The sequence below is a fragment of the Apodemus sylvaticus genome, chromosome 17 (genome assembly GCF_947179515.1).
Source record: "Apodemus sylvaticus chromosome 17, mApoSyl1.1, whole genome shotgun sequence".
Classification (NCBI taxonomy): domain Eukaryota; kingdom Metazoa; phylum Chordata; class Mammalia; order Rodentia; family Muridae; genus Apodemus; species Apodemus sylvaticus.
In genome coordinates, this window is record NC_067488.1 from 77,818,341 (window position 1) to 77,840,990 (window position 22,650).

The window sequence follows — 22,650 nt, forward strand, 5'->3', positions numbered from 1 at the left end:
TTCCCTTTGTTTTCTTTAAGTTTTTTTCTCAACCTGTGTCTCATGCTTATCAATAATACTTAAATAATAAGTTCTGTGGAAGACTCATTTCCTTGTTTAGCAGATTTTCCCAGGAAACCACCACTAACTTTATTCTTACCAACACCAGTTTTTGTAATAATTGTTACATTATCCCAGCCCTACCCTTCAGTGAGGGGCCCTTACCAGCAAGGATTTCAAATATTAACATGTCGGAAACACAAACAAAAAGTGTATAATAAATCTCCAAAAGTCATTCCAGGTCTTCCAAGCACTGGAACTTTGTCAAACAGTGCCTACAGGATGCCTGGCATCTCCATCCAGATTAGAAAGTACCTTTTGTAGAACAAAAGGTAGAATGTGGAAGGCAGAATTGAGGGATGACTTACAAGTCAACAGATTTTGCTTTTTAATGATAAGGAGGATAACAAGTATGCATATATCACACATTCTGAAATACACACAAAATCAAATCATCTGTGAGTTTGTTATACGAAAATATTTTGACTAATGTGAAATTACTAGAAAAATCAGTGTAATGTAATGTTTGTTCACAATCCAAATTTCACATGAATAATAATTATAGAAATTACATATATGATTCACTATAGAAGAGTTAAAAATATTTTTAATAATTACTTATATGTGACAATGCATTCAAATTAGAAAGATCGTCTGTGATCAGCAAATATGTATAAAGCTAGCCATAAATGTACTAAATGTTCACAAGCACTGAACATATGATTGCTTATGAAATTGGCTCAATTGAAATTATGAATCATGTAATTTTTCTTCAACCTTGGCCTCAACCATTTAAAAACAATTAACTCAAAACTTATTAAATCATAAACAAGTATCATTTATGATTCTTCTTTTATATTTGAGAAAGTAAATGAGAAAGCTTATATCCTCACGTCTTCAAAAACTCCCATCAGAGATAGCTCAGTAATAAAAAACATTTATTTTTTCTTGCAGGGAAACTCAGCTTTAGGTTATTTATAGACATTTCTGTTCACTGCAGGTGCCTAATTCCAGTAGCAAGTGTTTTGTGCTGACCTCATGGATCCAAACTTAATATGCAGTATACAGAAAAACATGTAGATGACCATTTATATATTTAAATATATTCTATCTATTTAAAAGAAAGAAATGGAAACTTTTTCGATGCAACTTCACCTCAGAATCTCTACATACGTAACACAGTCACTTCACAGAATGAAAACCACAGAGTTTGAAAGCCTTTGTCCTCCCCACAAAGGAAGAGAGCAGAAACATTAGGAGGGGTATCTATTGATGCTGGAAAACTGATGGTTTATGCATAGCTCCAGGACAACACTTTCTAGAAAATTCTTATTATAGATTTTATGTGACATGACACAAATATGGAGTCTGCTGAGTTTGCACATGGTATTAGAGTGCTGGACTTGAAAAAAATTAAAGGGAGAGGGGAATTGTGGATCTATTGAGATCTTACCACTAAACTTTGAAATCAAGAGAATGAATGAGCAGGAAATCTCCTGAGATGAATATATTTCAGGTATTAAAAAAAATGTATCTCTGCCCCTGACTTGGATCAGAGGCCCATTGAATGAGGAGACAATTTGGGCACCAGAACTCTAGATACGGCACATACCCATAGACCTTCCTCAGTCTCTCAATGCCAGCCTCCCCTATCCTCCATACATGCTTCTAACTTAAGCAGAGACACCTGTTACACCAGAGACAAACAGCACTGAGCACCAGAAGAACAGGTAAGCTGTACACCATCAGACCGCCTTATACGCTCCGTTAACCACATGTTTGCAATTCCCCTCACCCTGCCGCATCACCAGGTCCTAAACACCAACACAGGCAAAAATAAGCCTAATTGAGCAGACACCACTCTGGCCAAAAGTAGTCTAGTTCCCCAAACCAGATGGAGACTCCTTCTAAATGACAGGCCATATCAGTAACACCAGAGATGAAAAAGAAACCAAGGAACAAAACAACTCATCCAACAAAGATAATTTCAAAAATTGTCACCTAAACATTTAAGTTTCATAATCCCAGGTGATTTTGTAAGGCCCCCCCCAAAACCGAGGGTGCCCCAGCATCCCACGCCCCGGAAGGCGATACCCAAATCACTCGTGAGAAACTATCTCGATGCAATAACATGTGGATTTCTTTATTCCAGAATTCTGGGTTCCACAGTTGTACACCACACAGGGCTAGAGGACTGTGGACCACGAGTGCTGAATTGCGACAGCTTTTATAAGTTTACGACAAAGCCCGCAAATCACAAACCAATCATTTCTTAGCATGATGAGCCCGTGAAATGTGAGCCAATCGATTTGTACCACTCCATAGTTTTTAGGCCAATCAGTTTAAATTATTGGAGCCCACACTTAGTGGACAAATTAGTTTCCTATTTTCTTGAATGTCTATAGCTGCGTGAACTCCTCCATAGGGGTAATGGCGTAAGTTTACAGAAGCAAGATAAGCTTAGCCCATTTCCAGTTACCTTATGGGACCAGGATCACCTATTCAAGGCCTTTCTGATAGGTCTAAACAAAGGGCAGGCTCTGAAATGTGACCTTTTACCTAGTTTCTAACAAAGCGAGATAGCATTTTAAACTTCTGACTTCTTGGGATCATTAGAGTTAGGCTGTATTATTTTCTATCCTTTCAACTTAATGTCAACATAAGAACAAAATCAACTGTAGTCAAGGTATTATGTCACTATCATAGTCCAACTACTCTACTACAGAAAGCCCTGAATATTCCAATCCAAATGAAGCACAAAAAAGACATTAAAACCAACTTTATGAATAGAGGTCCTTAAAACATAAATAAGTCCCTTAAAGGAAACGAGAAAAAGGCAAACAAAACGTACAGAGCCATATTGGGGTGTCATGCACATGGTAGGAACTTGACACTGGCCAAGGACAAGGGCTTCAGGCAGGAATCTGACATTAGGGCATAATAGGTTGGTTACAGCAGGAATTTTTATCCTAGGGTGGAGTGCTGAGAGTGAGTGAAGGTGAAGTTCATTGTTCCTCCAGATCTACAAATTCCTGAATTAAGCAGGTGTAGGTCAATTTAGTTAAGGTCTCTCCAAGGGTTTTGTTTATTTTCTCTACCTGCCTTGAGCCCTGGGGACAGTACGTCCAATAATGTTTCCAATTAGTCCCCAATATCTGTCAATTTCTGTCTACCTTAGAAACAAAAACAGAACCATTGTCTGATCCAATTACCTTGGGCACTCTGAAACTCGGGAAAATTTCTTCTAACCTTGGCAGCTGTTTCCTGCTTACTGGAGAAAGTCCCAACCCATCTAGAGAAAGTATCTATAAATGCTAGAAGGTATTTTATAACCTTGAAGAAAATGAATAAAACTATTCAAAAATGAAAATGGAAAATCTAGGAAAGTTAACAGGGACTACAGGTACAAGCATCAATGATAGAATACAGTAGACACAAAAGAGAGACTCTCAGGGGTTGATGATATGATAAAAGAAACAGATAACACAGGTCAAAGAAAATGTTAAATCTATAGAATTCCTAACAAAAAGCATCCAGGAAATCTCTGACACTTTGAAAAGTCAAAATCTAAAAATAACTGGAATGGAAGAGGTATAATAATCACAGCTCAAAGATCCAGAATATATTTTAGTACAAAATAATAGCATATAAATGGAAACCTGTTAGAATTCCACCCAACTTCTCAATGGAGGCAGTACACCCAAAAGGGCCTGCACACATAATGTACATGCAGACTCTAAATAGAACAGATGTGAGCTAAAACAATTCTGAGTAAAAGAGTTTTGATGTATCACTGTAACTAATCTCAAACCTTTCTACAAAACTATCATAACAGAAATCATAGGGTATTGGCGTAAAAGCAGACAGTTCAATCAATGGAATTGAATTGAAGACCTAGATACAAATTCACACACCTATGAACTCGTAATTTTGTATAAAGAAGCCAGAAAGACACAATTGAAAAAAAAAGAAAAAAGAAAGTATCTCTGACAAATAATACTGGTCTGACTGGATGTCTGTAGAAGAATGAAAATAGATCTTTACTTATCAAATTGCACAAAATGCAACTCCAAGTAGATCAACTATCTCTACATACAATCAGATATACTGAACCTGATAGATCAGAAAATGGAGAATAATCCTGAATCTGTTAGCACAGAAAACAACTTCTTGAAGAGATCATTGATAGCACAGGAAGTAGCATTGACAAATAATAAATGAAACCTCATGGAACTGAAAAGCTTTGGTTAGGCAAAGACGTTGTCAATAGGACAAAAAGGCTGACTAGTAAATTGGAAAATTCTGATAGTGGACTAAAATCCAAACCATATAATTAACTCAAGAAACTAGACATCCCATGCACTCAGGAAGCAGAGGCATGTGGTGAAATTCAGGACAGCCTAGTCTACAAAGTGAGTCCAAGTTAGGCAGGACTCTGTTACTCAGAGAAATCTGGTCTCAAGAAAGAGAGAGGAGTTGGGGGAGAGGAAACTTTTAAAAAGGAAAATCTTTAAAAAGGAAACTTTAAAAGAATTTTGCAGTTAGATAAGTATGCAAATGGATGAGAAAAATGTAAGGAAATGTTCAGCATCATTAGCCATCAGTGAAATGCAAATCCAAACACTACTTTGAGATTCCATTTTAAACCTGTCTAGATGGCTCAGATCAAATGTGACACAAATGACAGCTCATGCTGGCTAGAATGTGGAACAAAGGCAACACTCCATTGCTAAGGGGAGGGCAAGCTTGGGTAGCTACTATACATATCAATATGGTGAATCACTGTGAATCAAAATACTTCAATTAAAGACTGGATAAAGAAAAGGGACTAAATTTACACAATGAAGTATAACTCAACTGGTAAAAATAAAAATGATATCATGCTGAGTGAGGTAACCCAGACCCAGGGAGTTCACTCACTGTGAAGTGGATATTAGTTGTTAAGTAAATGATAATTATGCTACAACCCAAGGACCCCAAAAGGCTACATAACAAAGAAAATTCTCAACAGCATGCACAGATTACCCTGCAAAGGGGAAGTCAAATAGATTTTCTGGTGAATGCTGGCAGGTAGTAGTTGGTACAGATGGAGTCAGATTTGAGGGAAAGATGCAGAAGATGGAGGAGGAGAGTATTGAAAGAGACACATGGAATTGGTGGTTGGTTATTCGTGGATGGGAGCAGACAAGGTGGAAATCCAGTGCAGTAGAAACTCACAGGACTATAGGAGGTTGACACGCCCGAGGACTCCTAGCAATAGAAGCGACAGAGCATAACTGGGCATCTTTTGTAACCAGGTAATTTCAGGGGTAGGAATGGGACAAAAACCCAGCCACAAAATCTTCAAACCACAATCTACCTTGTCTACGAAATGTCTGGAGGCATTGATGATGCAAAACTTGTGGTTGTAGTAAAAAAAAAAACTGGTCTTATTTAATCCAAAACCATGAAAGCCCATGTCTGATAGATACTGACTCTATGACCTGGAAACTGAGGCTGGATAGCCCAGAGTCCTTAGACAGGAAAAAATAACGTTCATAATGTCATAATGATATTTTGCTAATATACACAGATTGGCACCTAGCTTATTTGTCATCAGAAATACTACCTCAGCAGCTTATAAGAGATTATGAAGACACCCACAGCCAAATATTAGGCAGACTTCCCAACTTGGAGATCTCTATCAGTCTCTGATCTTGGAACTCAGGCCATGCTATGGAAGAGTGGGAGGAAAAATTGTTGCTGCGAGAGGAGTTAAGGACATCAAGAGAACATGGTCCAAAGACTCAAGTAAGCTGAAATCACAGAAGGTCAGAGACTAAAGCAACAATCGAACCTGAATTGATATGTCCTAAGTCCTTTGCAAATATGACAGTGTCATTAGATGGTGTTTCTGTGGGACTCCTAACAATGGGAGTGGTGGTGTCTCTGGTGCTTTTGCCTGTTCTTGTGTCCATGTTCCTCCTACCCCAGCCCTGATATGAGGGCATGTGCCTTGTCTTATTGTAACTATTTGTGCTGTTTGTTTGATATCCTTTGGAGGTCTGCACTCTTCTGAATGGAAACAGAGCAGGTGGATTGGGGGTGGTGTAGGGATAAAGTAAGGAGCTGGAGAAAGTACTTAGAGGGGAAACTGAGGTTAGGATGAGAGAAGAATAAAGATAAAATTTAAAAAAACTGGGGGAGGCCTGCAGGAATATTACTAGTTTGTGAAATCAAATGCAAAGGAGTGAAACCAGTATACTGTGATCTGAATCTCCTCACACAAAAGTCAGTCAGTCAGGAGCAGGCCACATCTCCATTCTTTCACTTGTCCATGCTATACACAGCTGGGATATTTATTATTAGGACTCACAATGAGTCTCTGCTAACTCAACTTCTCAATAAATTGCTTAGTGATACCATAAAAAAAGTCCATGTATTTTCATAGCTACTGTCATAAACCTGGTTCTGGAAACCTGAGAACCTCTGAAATGTAATCTATGTGGAACATGACCTCTTTCTTCATCACTAATGCATAAGGACACAAGTCCATCCTCTGCAGGAACTGAGCATTAATATATTTCATTGAATGTCAACCACAGAGGAATCTCATTCAAATATTATAAGTCCATGAAAAATATATGCGCTCACAGTAATAATGGAAAAAATAGGAAACAGCTGTGCTATGTAGGAGTCATGTTTTCAAGACCAACTTGATAACCAAGAAAGAAATAGAAAGAACTCATAAAAAATAAACACTTCAGCTGGGCTATGGTGGTACATGCCTTTAATCCCAGCACTTGGGAGGCAGAAGCAGGCGGATTTCTGAGTTCAAGACCAGTCTGGTCTACAGAGTAAGTTCCAGGTCAGCCAGGGCTACACAGATAAACCCTGTCTCAACTAAAACCAAAATAAATAAATAAACACTTCAACTGGATAGATGTCTTAGTGGTTAAAAGCATAGACTGCTCTTACAGAAATCCTGCGTTCAATTCCTAGCAATGAAATGGTAGCTCACAACCATCTGTAATGGGATCTGATGCCCTCTTCTGGTGTGTCTGAAGAAAGTGACAGTGTACTCACATACATATAATAAATAAATAAATAAATAAATAAATAAATAAATAAATAAATAAATAAATACATAAATACATAAATACATAAATAAATAAACAAACAAATCTTTAAAAAATAAATAAACACTTCAGATGATATTGTCTTGGGAAGAGAACTAAGGGCTTGCATGATTTCAATATAACATTAAGTTTCAATTAAATATGGACATGTCACCAACCTGGTACTCATTTATAGTTGACACAGCCATTCTCCTTGTTGCTCTATTCTGGATTTCTGTCTCAGGAACAAATACTGGAACTACTGTTGACATTTCACATCCAGGTGGAAAAACAATAAGTCTACAGATAAAACAATTCTATTATGGACAGTGTCATGTCACAAGAAAAGACCCAAATACTCAAATGATACCAAGTCTTGTCAGCAGGAGAGGAGAGCATTCAAATTTATACCCAAGAGCCAGTTAAGAAAACAACTGTCAACCACACCATCGCAACAAGAAACAGAGGCTCTTACACCGTTCTCCAAAAGGAGACATGTAGATATCCCGGAATACTGTTGGGAAATGTGCGTTACAACCTCTTAGTCCTTTGTTGTTTGACGAACCAGGTTCTGCCCATATCATCTAGAATTTACGCTTTACTTATTCTAGACTGCTCTCCCCTAGACCTGAGTATTGCCTCTAGGCCACAAAATCCATCCTAATGATTGACATTACTTGTACACTACAAAAGCTTAAGTGATTTCTATGTTAGCTTAGGCCCAGGCTAATCCTGATATCTACTGGCAATATGCTTACTCAATCTCTTTAAACCCATAGTCTTGGACACCATTTATAAGCCAATTACATATTTCTTGGAACTTCTCAGAATGAAAAGAAAAAAGAAGACAAAGAGATAATTCTATGTTAGATAGTAGGCTTGAGGCTAACCTAGAATAGATGAGAATTCATCTAAAAAAAATGACAGTATCTCAAAGGCACCACCACCGTGCCCCTAGCAACTACTACCCCTAATGGTCACCAGGCCTAGAGGTTTTATCTAAAAACCCAGGAACCCTGAATAGAATGAGGACAGAGCTGGGTTGAGACACTGTCTAACACCTATATCCTAATAAGGGTAGTATGGACTGCTATGTTTGGTAGCGGCCAGACTCCTATTTGTTCTCCTGTTGTTGCACTGCGATGCGTGAGTGTTACTACATGTCTTATGACTTACAATATGGGTCAGGGTCCATCACTTTTATGGTCACCGTTGCTTTCAGCAATGGCTATCTTGACAGTCTAAGCATGAGGTGGCCCCAAGTGATGTAGCAATGAGGAAATTAGGTGCCAGTATTCAGGATTTAAATGAGAATTCTTCTATTTTCCTAATAGAGGGAGAGATAGTAAAAGAAAGTCCTTAACTTTGAACCTTCAAGGAGATACAGGAAGTACCAAGCATACATAGCATTTGAGTATCTGTGTGTGTCTGTCTCTCTGTCTCTCTGTCTCTCTGTCTCTCTCTCTCTCTTTCTCTTTCTGTGTGTGTGTGTGTGTGTGTGTGTGTGTGTGTGTGTGTATGTATGTGTGAGGGGCAGTGGGGTAAAATACTTCCCAGTGTGTATGTGCTGAATTTTTAGAAGGAACTGAGCAGGGTAGAGGATGGCCCTAGATAACATTCTCCTAAGAAGTGGGCTGATGTTGGTATTTAGCCATGACATGGTAGGTCATGGCTTTCCTGGTGTCACTTTCTTTTTCTTCCTTTAGCAAATTAAAACAAAACAAAAGAAAAAACAAACAAAAAGTAAAGATGACGTGGTGGGAGCCGTCACAGCCTTCTTTCTGTTTCTAGGCCTGAACCCAGGAGGTTTATCTCCTTCCTATGTATTAGGGGCAGGTTGACTATGAGGACTGCACTGCATGCCTGCTTCCCGCTCATGACTTTCTATGTGTCAGTGAGCAGGGTTCCAGAAATTAGTTCTTCTAGACAACTTCTTTCTGAGGCCTATACTGAGCTCAGATGTCCAGATCCCAAGGAGCAAGTTTCTGCAGTTGTACTCTGCATTGGGGGTCAGTATAGCAAGGGAACCCAGTAAGTACAGAAAGCTCTGACTGATCCCTGCTCAAGCCAAGCACAAGAGGCTCCAAGGGCGAAGGAGAGCCTGTCTGCCACCATAAGGATGGAGTGTTGGTGGCAGGACTGACTGACTTGTATCACGTGATCTGATGATACTCACTCTCCATCCAGTATTCTCTGTTTATTCCCTGTGCCCCCATTTCTTGATATTTTACTGGATTTTTATATTGAGAGAAACCAGGTGCCTTCAGAAACTTTCTTTAATAATTAATCTTTTTTCATCCAAATCTCTTCTCCCAAAGCTTAGATATCCAATGATATCATTGGATTGGATAAGTGGTTGACAGCCTAGGATTAGAGGTTGAGCAAGACCCACGTTTTGGCCTGGATACAAAGGGAACAAGTATCCTTTATTCTCAGAAGGGCTGCAGGACTCCCTGCTAATGCTGCAGAACAGACATGTTGGGGCCAAGATGCCTAGACTGTGGTCCAGATTTAGAAGTACTAATTTTTGTCTTTTTAGCTCACTTATATATTTTATTAATCATTCCATTTGTTTACATCTCAAATGATATCCTCCTTCCTGGGTACCCCTCACAAACCCCCATATCCCACACCCACCCTCTCCTCCTTCCCTTTGTCTCTTTGAGAGTGACCCCCCAACTCCCCCACCCACTCCTGACCCACTGCTCCAGCATTCCCCTACACTGGGGAATCAAACCTCCACAGGACCAACGGACTCCCCTCCCATTAATGTCAGACAAGGCCATCCTCTGCTACATATGTGACTGAAGCCATAGATCCCTCTCTGTATACTCCTTGGTTGGTGGTCTAGTCCATGGGAACACTGGGTGGTCTGGGCAACAGACATTGTTCTCCTAGGGGGTTGCAATGCCCCTTCATCCCTCCATTCCTTCTGCCAGCTCCCCCAACAGGGTCCCAAGCCAGTCTGAGAGTTGGCTTTGAGCATCCACATCCACATTGTTCAGGTGCTGGCAAATCTCCCAGGACAAGCCACACACCTCTATCAGGAAGTGCCTCTGCAACAGCATCAGTTTCGAGTCTGCAGACAGGATGGATGACCAGGTGGGGTGGTCCCCAATGGTCCTTCCTTCAGTCTCTGTTCCATTTTCTGTCCCTGTCTTTCCTTTGGACAGGAACATTTCTGCCTTAAAAATTTTGAACTGGGTGAACGGCCCTACCCCTTGACTCTGGACTGGTCTCTACAGTTTCTATGTCCCCTGAGCTATGTGCATTTCGGCAACCCACAGGTTGGAAAAAGATCTTTACCAATCCTACATCCGGTAGAGGGCAATATCCAAAATATACAAAGAACTCAAGAAGTTAGACTCCAGAGAGAACCAGATAACCCTATTAAAACGGGGGTACAGAGCTAAACAGAATTTTCAATAGGAATCTCAAATGGCTGAGAAGCACTTAAAGAGATGTTCTTTAGTCATCAGGAAAATGCAAATCAAAACAACCCTGAGATTCCACCTCATAACAATCAGAATGGCTAAGATCAAAAATGCAGGTGGCAACAGATGCTGGTGTGGATACTGAGAAAGAGAAACACTCCTCCACTGCTCGTGGGACTACAAGCTGGTACAACCACGCTGTTAATCAGTCTGGCGGTTCCCAGGAAAATTGGAAATAGTTCTACCTGAAGACCCAGGTATATCACTCTTGGATGTATACCCAAAAAATGCCCCACCATGCCACAGGGCCACATGTTCCATTGTGTTCATAGCAGCCTCACTTGTGATAGCCAGAGGCTGCAAACAACCCAGATGTCTGACAACAGAAGAAGCGATACAGAAAATGTGGTGGTGCATTTACAGAACGGAGTACTAATCAGCTATAAAAAAACAATGACATCGTGAAATTTGCAGGCAAATGGATGGAACTAGAAAATATCATCCCGAATGAGGTAACCCAGACATAAAAGAACACACGTGGTATGTCGTCACCAATAAGTGGATATTAGCCCAAAAGCTCACAATGGCTACTATACAACTCACCGACCACATAAAGCTTAGCAGGAAGGAAAACCAGGGTGTTTTTCACCTTGCTTGCTTCTTCAGTCCACCCTTGAAGGGTTAACAAGGTGATCAAGGGAGGTAGAAGGAGGGAGTACCTGGGAGGGAAAGAGAAGGGGGAGGAAGTAAGGGGGTAGTATCAGGTATTTGGAGGGGACGGAGAGAAGTACAGAGGGTTAGGAAATTGAATAAAAATAAAAATTATGTAGCCGTGGGGAATGAGGAACAGGGGGTAGCCACTGGAGTGTTCTAGAAGAAAAGGATGCTAGAGGCTCCCAGGACTCACTGGGAATGACTTTAGCCAAAATCTGCTTCTGCTTGCTTTTTTGAGTCAATAAACATGTAGCCCAAGCTGATGTCACATTTCCTATGTCCGTGAAGATAGCCGCGAACTGCTTCTCACGCCTTCAACTATTAAGAGCTGGTTCTCCAGGAATGTAGTACTATGCCTTGGATATAGGGATCAAATCCAGGTCTTTGTGCATGCTAGGTACTATAAGCCATCCCATCCCTGTTTGTAATTTCAAAGGACTGCTTGTGGACTGCCTTTGTGACTTCCCTTCATTGCTATATTCCCCTCCCCCACAAACTCTCTCCTGGGCTCCCAGAATGAACTGTGACAAACTACCCAACAGCACCCCTAGCTCCTAGCCATACTTCCACACCCATGTGTAGAGAAAGGCAGAGGCCCAGGTTGTCCCTTACCTTGGCGCCAGGTCCTGACCTGTAACTGAAGAAAACACAGTACTGCAGTTCCTGTTCCTTCGGAGAATAATTGCCAAGTGTCCCCGCCAATCCAAGCCTCACTTTTAGCTCTATTCCGCCTCCTTTCCTACTGCAACTGTAACATCAGGAAGTCAAGGGGGTGGGCAGTTGCAGCTAGCCAACCTGGCTACTTTAAAAAGGATGGATCTGACAGAGTTGTTAAATCTGTGTTTTGCATTATAAAGGGAATGCTCCACCTAACAGCGGGTGTGCAGGTGTGTCGGAACCACGACTCTATCCTATCTGTTCACTTTCCTGTAAACGCAGGCTTCCCATCACCCGCAGCCCTGGAGCCTTCCTTTGGGCAAGTGGCTCTAAAGGTTCCTGCTGGGCCTTTCAACGTGTGGGGTGACTTGCTCAAATATCTTGTAGTGAACCCTACCCCTAAACTCTCCTTGGTGGGCGACTCCACGCTGGTGGCGGCTGCCTCTAAGGGATCTCCAAAGCCTGAAAGTTTACCTTCCTCTTCTTTGCCTGGCTACAAGGTACTGAGCATGGGGGCCCTAATGCTGCTCTGTGCAACACTCGGCGGAACCCTGAGATTTCTGGCCCTGCCACCTGTCCTGGATGCCTTTCCCAACTTGCTTGTTTTTCGGGGAGGGGTCCAGGGATAGGCAGGAACTCTTGATCTCGCTGCATTTCGCTCTTCAGGAAGATTCATGGGTTCTGCTCCTACTTCCGCCTACCTGAGCACTCAGATTATTTAGAACCGATTCTTGGTAGTGAGAGGGAGTAAGTAGGGTTGAGTGCTCTCTCCATGTGACTGCTGCCTTTGAATACTCTGCAGTGACTAGGGTGGCATGGATGACCATAAAAATGTGTTCATGCCTTGCAGGTATGCAAAGCGAGCAGTGACAGATTTTTTACATCTAAGACTGGGGTCTGATTTAACTGCCCTCTTGAGCACTGCCATTGGGTTTCATTGTCCTACGGGATGGAATTTAACATGTCTGTCTTCTGTGCTCATGGTGAGCAGCGCGGAGAAATGGCTGCTAATTCAGTTAGAGATTATTCTTCCAAATAAATAATTTCTAATTCATGAATTTCCCCTTTTTCTGTGTACTGGAGTTCTCAGTCTATTTAGTTCTTTTTCCATCCATTATTTTTCTAAGAAATAGGCTTAGGTTCTTACTGAGTTGTTACCTACAGTTAAGACAGTCTCCTTTATGTTTGATTGTAGGACTGTGCTTTGGGATTTTTCCCTTCATGGTTCTCCTTCTCAGCGTTGCTTCAGGTTCTTTAATTCAAAATGGTAGATCTCATGACGTTCAACTTTAAATCAGTGTGAAACATATCTTTGACTGAGGACTTAGTTGAAAGAGAAGTGTATTTTAAGATGTGATGCCATTGTGTCTGTGGTAATACAGGATGTTTGTTCTTGGATGCCAGAGGAGGAGGTGGAGCCCTTTCAGTCAGAAATAGACCAGTTCCTGCTCCTCACCATGTAAAACAGAAAATAGGAACATTTTTCTTTTGAGAGTTGACTTCTTATGATTTAGGTTTGGGTATTGTGTTGTGTCAAAGTAACTTATAGGGCTGGAGAGATAACTCAGTGTTTAAGAGCACTGATTGCTCTTCCAAAGGTCCTGAGTTCAAGTCCCAGCAACCACATGGTGGCTCACAGCCATCCGTAACAAGATCTGACACCCAGCCATGGGTGACTTGATCCAGTTTCCAATAAGGATCAAAGTATCACACTTTGGTCTTCCTTTGTCTTGAGTGTCATGTAGTCTGTGAGTTGTATCTTGGGTATTCTGAGCTTTTGGGCTAATATCCACTTATCAGTGATTGCATACTGTATGTGTTCTTTTGTGACTGGGTTACCTCACTCAGGATGGTAGTTTCAAGCTCCATCAATTTGCCTAGGAATTTCATGAATTCACTGTTTTTAATAGCTGAGTAGTATTCCATTGTATAAATGTACCATATTTTCTGTATCCATTCCTCTGTTGAGGGATATCTGGGTTCTTTCCAGCTTCTGGAAAATAGGCTGCTATGAACATAGTGGAGCATGTGTCCTTATTACATGTTGGAGCATCGTCTGTGTATATGCCCAGGAGTGGTATAGCTGGATCCTCAGGTAGGGCTATGTCCAGTTTTCTGAGGAACCTCCAAACTGATTTCCAGAGTGTTTTTACTAGCTAGCAATCCTACCAGCAATGGAGTAGTGCTCCTCTTTCTCCACCTCATCTCCAGCATTTGCTGTCCTTTGAATTTTTGATCTTGGCCATTCTGACTGGTGTGAGGTGGAATTGCTGGTGTGAGGTTAGGGTTGCTTTGATTTGCATTTCCCTGATGATTAAGGACATTTCTTTAGGTGTTTCTCAGTCATCCAGTATTCCTCGGTTGAAAATTCTCTGTTTAGCTCTGTACACATTTTTAATAGGGTTATTTGATTCTCTGGAGTCTAACTTTTAGAGTTCTCTGTATATATTGGATATTACCTCTCTATTGGATGTAGGATTGGTAAATATCTTTTCCCAATCTGTTGGTTGCCTTTTTGTCCAATTATTGACAGTGTCTTTTGCCTTACAGAAGTTTTGCAATTTTGTGAGGTCCCATTTGTCAATTCTTGATCTTAGAGCATAAACTATTGGTATTCTATTCAGGAAATCTTCCCCTGTGCCCAGTGTGCTCCAGGTTCTTCCCCAATTTCTCTTCTATGAGATTCACTGCATCTGGTTTTATGTGGAGGTCCTTGATCCACTTGGATTGGAGCTTTGTACAGGGAGATTAGAATGGATTAATTCCCATCCTTCTACCTGTTTACTACCAGTTGACCCAGCACCATTTGTTGAAAATGCCTTTTTCCACCGAATGTTTTTAGCTCCTTTGTCAAAGATCAAGTGACCATAGGTGTGAGGGATCATTTCTGGGCCTTTAATTATATTCCATTGATCTATCTGCCTGTACTTGTACCAATACCATGCAATTTTTATCACTATTACTGTGTAGTATAGCTTGAGGTCAGGGATGGTGATTCTGCCAGAAGTTCTTTTATTGTTGAGAATAGTTTTCGCTATCCAGGGTTTTTTGTTATTCCAGATAAATTTGTAAATTGCTCTTTCTAATTCTATGAAGAACTGAATTGGAATTTTGTTGGGGATTGCATTGAATCTGTAAACAACTTCTGCAAAGTGTCTGGATAAAAAATTAACTCAAATCAGTTAAATCAGTAGCCTTCCTATACTCAAAGGATAAAGAGATTGAGAAAGAAATTAAGGAAATGATACCCTTCACAATAGCCACAAATAATATAGAATACCTTTGTGTGACTCTAAACAAGCAAGTGAAAGATCTGTATGACAAGAACTTCAAGTCTCTGGAGAAAGAAATTGAAGAAGATTTCACAAGATGGAAAGATCTCCCATGCTCATGGATTGGCCGGGCTAATATAGTAAAAATGGCCATCTTGCCTAAAGCCATCTGACTATTCTTCGCAGGTACCTAGAATGGCACAAAAGCAGACTGGACAAAAATAAACCTGCTTCAGCAAAGTCTATGGTCTTGTTATCATGACTAATTGTCTCTTCTTTTTTATTCCTCCCTCCCCCCCTCCCTCCTTTGAGATCCTGTTCACTTTCTGAGCTGGCTTAGTCGTGTAAATTCCTTCTCTGATTTGTCACTTTGTTTGTGACTGAATTTGATATTGCTTCCAAATCTGGGTGCTTCCTTCTACAAACTGACTTTTTCTTGATTGGTTCCATTAAAGGTGGATACTAAGGGCATATCTTTATTCGAGCCACAGGAATTAAGGGAGCATTCTAAGAGGTGAGACATACCAGAACTTGAAATGGTTTTTATTTTCAGCAGATAACACAATCTCAGGGTTCATAGTGTGATCAAATATCCTGAAACACTGTTGGATTTTTTAGTCTTTATAATAATGGAAGAAATGTGGTGTCATATATAGTGGGAATGAAAGGGAGGGACAATCTAGTTCTGTCACAAGTTTAAAAGGAAAAGGACTGTTTGGACAAGTTGACTTTGATGAACATAGGCATTAACATAACAAAGTCTGACATAATTAATAACTTGGGAATCATTCCAAGATATAGCACAGAATGATCATAGAGTCTATCCAGGTATGTGACCATTTATTACTGTTTTACACTTGTGATTTTTCAGAATGTGTTTGGCTGGTTTGTGGCAGTGTTTAGAGTGAATAGGTATGAATGGGAGAGTTGAGGTGGCATTGGTAGCAGGGTTCTTGGTCATAGGATGAATGTGTGGAATAGGTGACAATAAGGAGTGTGGCAACTGGCTGTCTTTTTCAAAGATGGCCTTGAATACTTTGAGTTGTCTTTATTTGTTCAGGTTCCAAAAAATTCAAGCTCAAGAAGTTTCAATTTATTTCTCTTTAATCTTTTTCCAAGGGTCATTAACATTTACACACTTTGGATATTTATTGTTGTAATCAGAAGAGCATGATACCCAACATAGAATAATATTTTTTAGGTGTAAGTCTAGTTTCTGTGGCCTACATATCATTTTTATGTGATCAGTAGTTGTTGTCCTATTCTGTATAGATTCTTAAGTGTTAATAATTAATACTTAACTCTTATTCATTGGGACCAAATTTCTATTGTTTCTTACAGTTTCTTCATGCACTTGTACCTCAAAGGTGAATGAGAGTTTTAGATTTCTTTGTTAATATTCTGGCATTGGAGGGAAGCCTGATCTTTTCTGCCATTTCTTTCTTTGTTATATGTTCTATAAGTTTTTGATGTGAATTTTTAAGAAACTATCTCCTACATTTTTGGAGTGTAGTTATCTCTCTTTTACAACAATTAAGTAAGTAAGAATCATTAATCCTAGTACATTTTCTCTCCTTACTCAGAGTGACTGCAGCAAAACTAAGAATTACCATATGAATATCCATAGCTAATTCTTAGAGGGGCTTGAAACCCATGCATTCCCTAGGATCAGTGCAGTATTCTGCAACATTGCCTCTGCAGGTCTTTGAAAGGTGAGTGGGACTCTACAAAAGGCCTTGCCTTAAATAGCTCCATTTGCAAAGCATTCATGCACCTTTCCCAGCAGTTACAACATGGCTTCTGCAGGACAGCTTTAACACTTAGGTTCTGGTATTGAACTGATGATTATTGTAATTGCTCAGCAAGAACTTTTCCTTGTGCACCACCACCTTATTTGTCTCTCGTAACCTTTTAACATCTGGTGGCACAGAAAATGGTTGAGATCACAAGGCATAGTGGCTATAAGCAGTATGCCAGGGATTACAGCTTATGTTAAATATAATATGTTATCCTTCTACATTGTGGTGGTTGGTAGAATTTCTGAGTGGAGTTAGAGTTCTGATGAAATGGAGTTTTAGAATGGTCTGACCTTGTTGAGTATTTTAGTTGTAGATTTAATTCTCTTTCTTCATATCTTATTATGATTTGTTTCTCTATAGGGGAGCCTATTGGTTACAATATCAAAGTAATCATTTACCTCAAAGACGACAGAATGCCTAGAGTTAAGCAGAGACAAGGAAACTCTGAAGGAAACACAGTTCCTATCCTATCCTATCCTAACCCTCTCCATGTCAATGTGGTCTTGACAACCTTTGAGCAGGGTCTTGTTTTGGTTTATGGCCTCTGGGCTTGCTGGTTTAGAGGTCTCCAACAACTGATTATTTCATTAGATGATTTAGTTGGGAAAGGAAGGAGAGGAGGAGATCAGTGAAGATGAGGCAGGGAAAGAGAGATGTGAGAAAGATGAAGAAGATGAGGATGATTAGGAGACACTTAAGAAGGAAGACGTAAGAACAGATGAAGAAGATGACAGTGGTAAAGATATGACAGAGTAAACCAAGAAGATAAAGGAGAAGTAGACTGATCAAGAAAAGTTGGATGAAACTAGGACCATTTGGACCAGCAATGCTGCTGACATCACTCAGGAAGGATGTGGTGAATTCTATAATGGCCTCACCAATTGTTAGCCAGACTACTTTGCAGAGAAGGTACAGGTTGTATAAATTGCAGGGGCATTTATAATGGGCCAAATGTGGTAGGGAATAATTTTCCTACAGGTTGGTAGCTGAGAACTGAAAGCCATGGAACTGCTTGACTTGATTCACTGATGACTATTGAGGCAGTCCTGTGCTAGGCAGTGTCTTCACTGTCACTTCTTGTTGGTGTCCATGGCAGACACTATTCTGATTGAAAGGACATTCTTTGATACTAGCGTTCTGTCTAGTTTGACTTGGTTTAAAAGCTAGGTTTTGTTTGTTTGTTTGTTTGGTTGGTTGGTTGTTTTTTTTGTTTTGCTTTGTTTTGTTTTAGTTAACGATAGTTTCTATGTTGTTCCTAGGTCTTCAGGAGTGTGACACTATTCCATTGTCAAATGTTTGATATTAGGACTTGTAACAATATTGTCCTGAAGTATGCTCTGTGTTTTCTTTCAGCACTTCTTTGAGGAAGGTCCTTGGGGCATTGCTTCCTTCCTTGCCAAGATCCATTTTACTTTATTAAGAACAAGAATGTGAATGATATCAAACTGTATGTCTCTCACGTATTCCTCACGGACAACTTTGATGATCTGATACTAGAGTATCTCACTAATTGTCTCCAGGGCTAATGTATGTCGTTCAGGTAAACTCTCTTCTAGTAATGTTGAGTGTACATCAGAAATTGTCTTCAATACAAATACTAATCATATTTGTCTCCCCAAACCCACACTTGGCTGGGTTGTTTAAATGTGATAACCAGACCAGGTCTTAACTTGAAATTTCTACTTCGGTTGATTGTATACTTTATTGTCTCTGGCATGGTTAACTTCTGGTACATGTTGCTAAATGTCTCTTCAGGAAATGGTCCAGCAGAGCAAGATTCTGCAAGTAATCAGGAAGAGACATATGAAGAACAGCCTTCAGGTTTTCTGAGTTGGCAGAAGAAAAAATGAAAGTAATGAAATTCTGAGAGGTGTTCTCCAGAACTGGTGAACACCAGAAAAATTTCTAGGTAAGATGGGCAAGTCCTTTTTCTTCTAAACATTTTGTGCTTGAGATACTGCTTTCCAACTCACAATTGTGCCAGTAGCCATAAAACAGAAACATCTAATGGCTGTAAGTCTTGTGGAAAGTGGCCTACCACTTATCAAAGGCATAATGGGTGCACCTTAGTTGATTCAGGGTAGACCCCAAAGACTACTTGTCCTGAGGACTTCATGCTCTTGTGAATTAATCATCACTCTAGGAAAGAACTAAGAGATGAAGTTTGTCAGCTATGACCACTACCCTTTAGAAACTATTTGGAAAAATAAAATTGTTAGTGAAGTAAGGTTAAGATGTTTCTGCTACTGGCTTTGGTGTATAAAAGCTTAGGGAACAATTTGAAGTTCAGAATGGTGCATGCTTAATAGTTAACCTGGGGACTTTTTCTGGCCAAGGAACAAGAATAGTGGCAGCACTGGATGACATGATTCACTAAGGCGATGATTCATTTTTTTTAATTAAATTTTAAAAAGTATTTCATTTATTCACTTTACTTCTCACTCATTGCCCCTTCCCGGTTACCCCTCCAACACCCCTATACCCATCCCCTCTCCTGTTCTCTGACCAGGAGAGGCAACCCCTGGTAGCACTCCACCCTGGCACTTCGGGTATCTTCAAAGCTAGGCACTTCCTCTCACACTTAGGAGAAACAAGGCAGCCCAGGTAGAAGAACATATCCCAGGTATAAGCAACAACTTTGGAATAACCCCCATTCCAGTTGTTGAGCTGCATATATGTGTGGAGTGTACTAGGTCCAGCCATTTTATGTTCTTTGGTTTGTGATTCAAACTATGAAAGCTACAAGCATCCAGGTTAGTTGACTCTGTTGATCTTCCTGTGGAGTTTCTATCCCCTTCTGGGCTCTTATTCCTTCCCCCCATTCTTCCTTAAGAGTCTCCAAGCTTTATCCAGTGTTTGGCTGTGGATGTCTATATCAGTCTAAGTCAGCTGCTGGGTGGAGCCTCTAAGAGGACAACATACTCCTGTGTACAAGAACAACACTATCATTAATATTGTTTGGGACTGGTGCTTGTAGAAGGGATGGGTCTTAAGTTGGGCGATAATTGTTTGGCCATTCCCTTAGTTTTTAGTCCATTCCCTGTGCCTGCATTTCTTGTAAACAGGATACATTTTGGGTTGAAAGGTTTGTGGGTTCATTAGTGACTCTATTGCTTCACTAGGGTTCCTGCTCAGGTACAGGAAGTGGCCTCTTCAGGTTACATATTCTCAATGGTGTGAGTCACAGTAAAGGTCACCCCCAATGTTTCTTGAGTACCTCCTATAGCCCTGGTCTCTATCTCCTCCTGGAGATGTCCTTACCTCCTCACTTTAGTTACTGGCAGATTTTCATTCATTTTCATTGATATATGTGTCTCTTTTTTGAATGCATATATGCATGCATGTATTTGTATGTATTGTTATTGGAGTCTGCCTTTTTCTTCATTTACTCAATGTATATGAATATGTATGTATGTATACAGATATTTTTTCCTTTCTTTTGCTTTCTAGCCAGACACAAGGAGTTAAAAGAATTCAGACATTTGCCTCAGGCCATAGGGAATGCCAGTTCCAGCAAATTAAACTTTGTTCTCTCAGAAAAGAGTTTGCTGAGTAATTTCTCTAATCACTGTCTACCACAGGCAACAGCCCCCATTGCTATCAGGACAGATCCATATCAGTGGTTCTTAGCACTGACACTGATTGGCTGATTACCTAGGTTTACCCATCCCAGGGATGTCAAAGCTGGTCACTAACACAATTAGGGCTCTCTTTCTTTATCTTTGAAACTTGGAATCCATGAAAATTCTCCTAACTGACAGTGCCTGACTGAGTTCCTCTGCTAACCGACATTTCGAAATGACCTCCCTGTAATTATGTGTCTTGCATGAAGGAGACACAGAAGTTTATCTACTGCATCATTGGTTTTTCTGTTGGGTCTGATCAAGTTACCTTAAGGTAATGGAAGTGGAAGAATGGCAGACACATCAAAGCCTACCCTACAACTGATGCCTACATGAAAGTGAGGACTTACTTTAAATCATTGAGTCATATTGTGTAAACAGTCCTTTAGATAAGAGGAAAGAATAGGTGTTCAATTATGCCTGTGGAGTGTGTACAGAAGCCAAGCACTGAGGTAGGGTATATAATTGATTCTATTGATAAGTATTGCATGGAGTAACTCAAGGACTATGATGGACAATGTCTGTACATCGTGACTAAGAAGGGTCTAACCCTACTAGAGACTAAGGAAAATGATAAGAAAATGGATGAGAGCAAGGCAATGTTTCAGAATCTCTACAATCTTATGAAGGAAATTTTGGAGATGAAAGTTGAGGTGCCATGTTTGTGTTTGAGATTGTTCCATGGAAATTTATATTGTTATATAGGTAGTGGTGTCAGGCAACACAGAAAATACCCTTCCAAAGCAATAATAGACTACTGTTTCTGTAGAACAAGAAACTATCATCCTGAGTGAGGTAACCCAATCACAAAAGACTGCACATGGTATGCACTTGCTAATAGGTGGATATTAGCCCAAAAGCTCAGAATACCCAAGACACAACTCAGAGACCACATGATGCTCATGATGAAGGAAGACCCAAGTGTGGATAGTTTGATCCTTATTGGAAGGTAGATCACAACACACATGCCTCACAGCCTACCAATAGAATGAGCATAGGGTCCCCAATAGAGCAGCTAATAAGAAGACCCAAGGAGCTGAAGAGGTTTTCAGAGCTGCAGGAGGAACAATAATATGAACCAGTACCCCCAGAGATCCTAGGAACTAAACCACCACTCAAAGAGTACACATGGAGAGACCCATGACTCCAACTACATATGTAGCAGAAGATGACCATTTCAGACATCAACGAGAAGAGAGGCCATTGGTCCTGTGAAGGCTTACTTTCCCAGAATAGAGGAAGGCAATTCAGGGAATTGGGTGGTTGAGCAGAGGGAAGGGAAGTGGATAGTGTGTATTCGGAGGTGTAACTCTGAAAGAGGATACCATTTGAAATGTAAATAATGTAAATATCTAATAATTTAAAAAAGAAAATGAAAGCTTAGCATATACAGACTTATTGGACACAATGAAAGCAGTGTTAAGAGGAAAACTCATAGCACTTAGTGCCTCCAAAAACAAACTGGAGAAAACATACATTAACATCTTGACAGAACACCAGAAAGCACTTAATCAAAAGGAAGCTAATACGCCTAGGGGAGTAGATGGCAGGAAATAATCAAACTCAGGCCCCAAATCAACCAAGTAGAAACCAAGAGAAGAATGTAAAGAATCAACAAAACCAGGAGCTGGTTCTTTGAGAAAATCAACAAGATAGATAAACCCTTAGACAGACTAACCAGAGGGCACAGAGAGAGTATCCAAATTAATAAAGTCAGAAATGAAAAGGGAGACTCAACAACAGAAACTGAGGAAATTCAAAAAATCATCAGATCCTACAAAAGCTTTTACTCAATACAACTGGAATATCTGAATGAAATGGATTATTTTCTAGACAGATATCAAATACCAAATTTAAATCAGGATCAGGTAAACCATCTAAGCAGTCCCATAACACCCAAAGAAATAGAAGCAGTCATTAAAAGTCTCCCAACCGGCCTTTTGCTGCACGGAAGCCACTTCAGAACTCGGCCTCCTGCCAGTCAGGAGAGGCTCACCTCCATCTTGGTTTCGGAC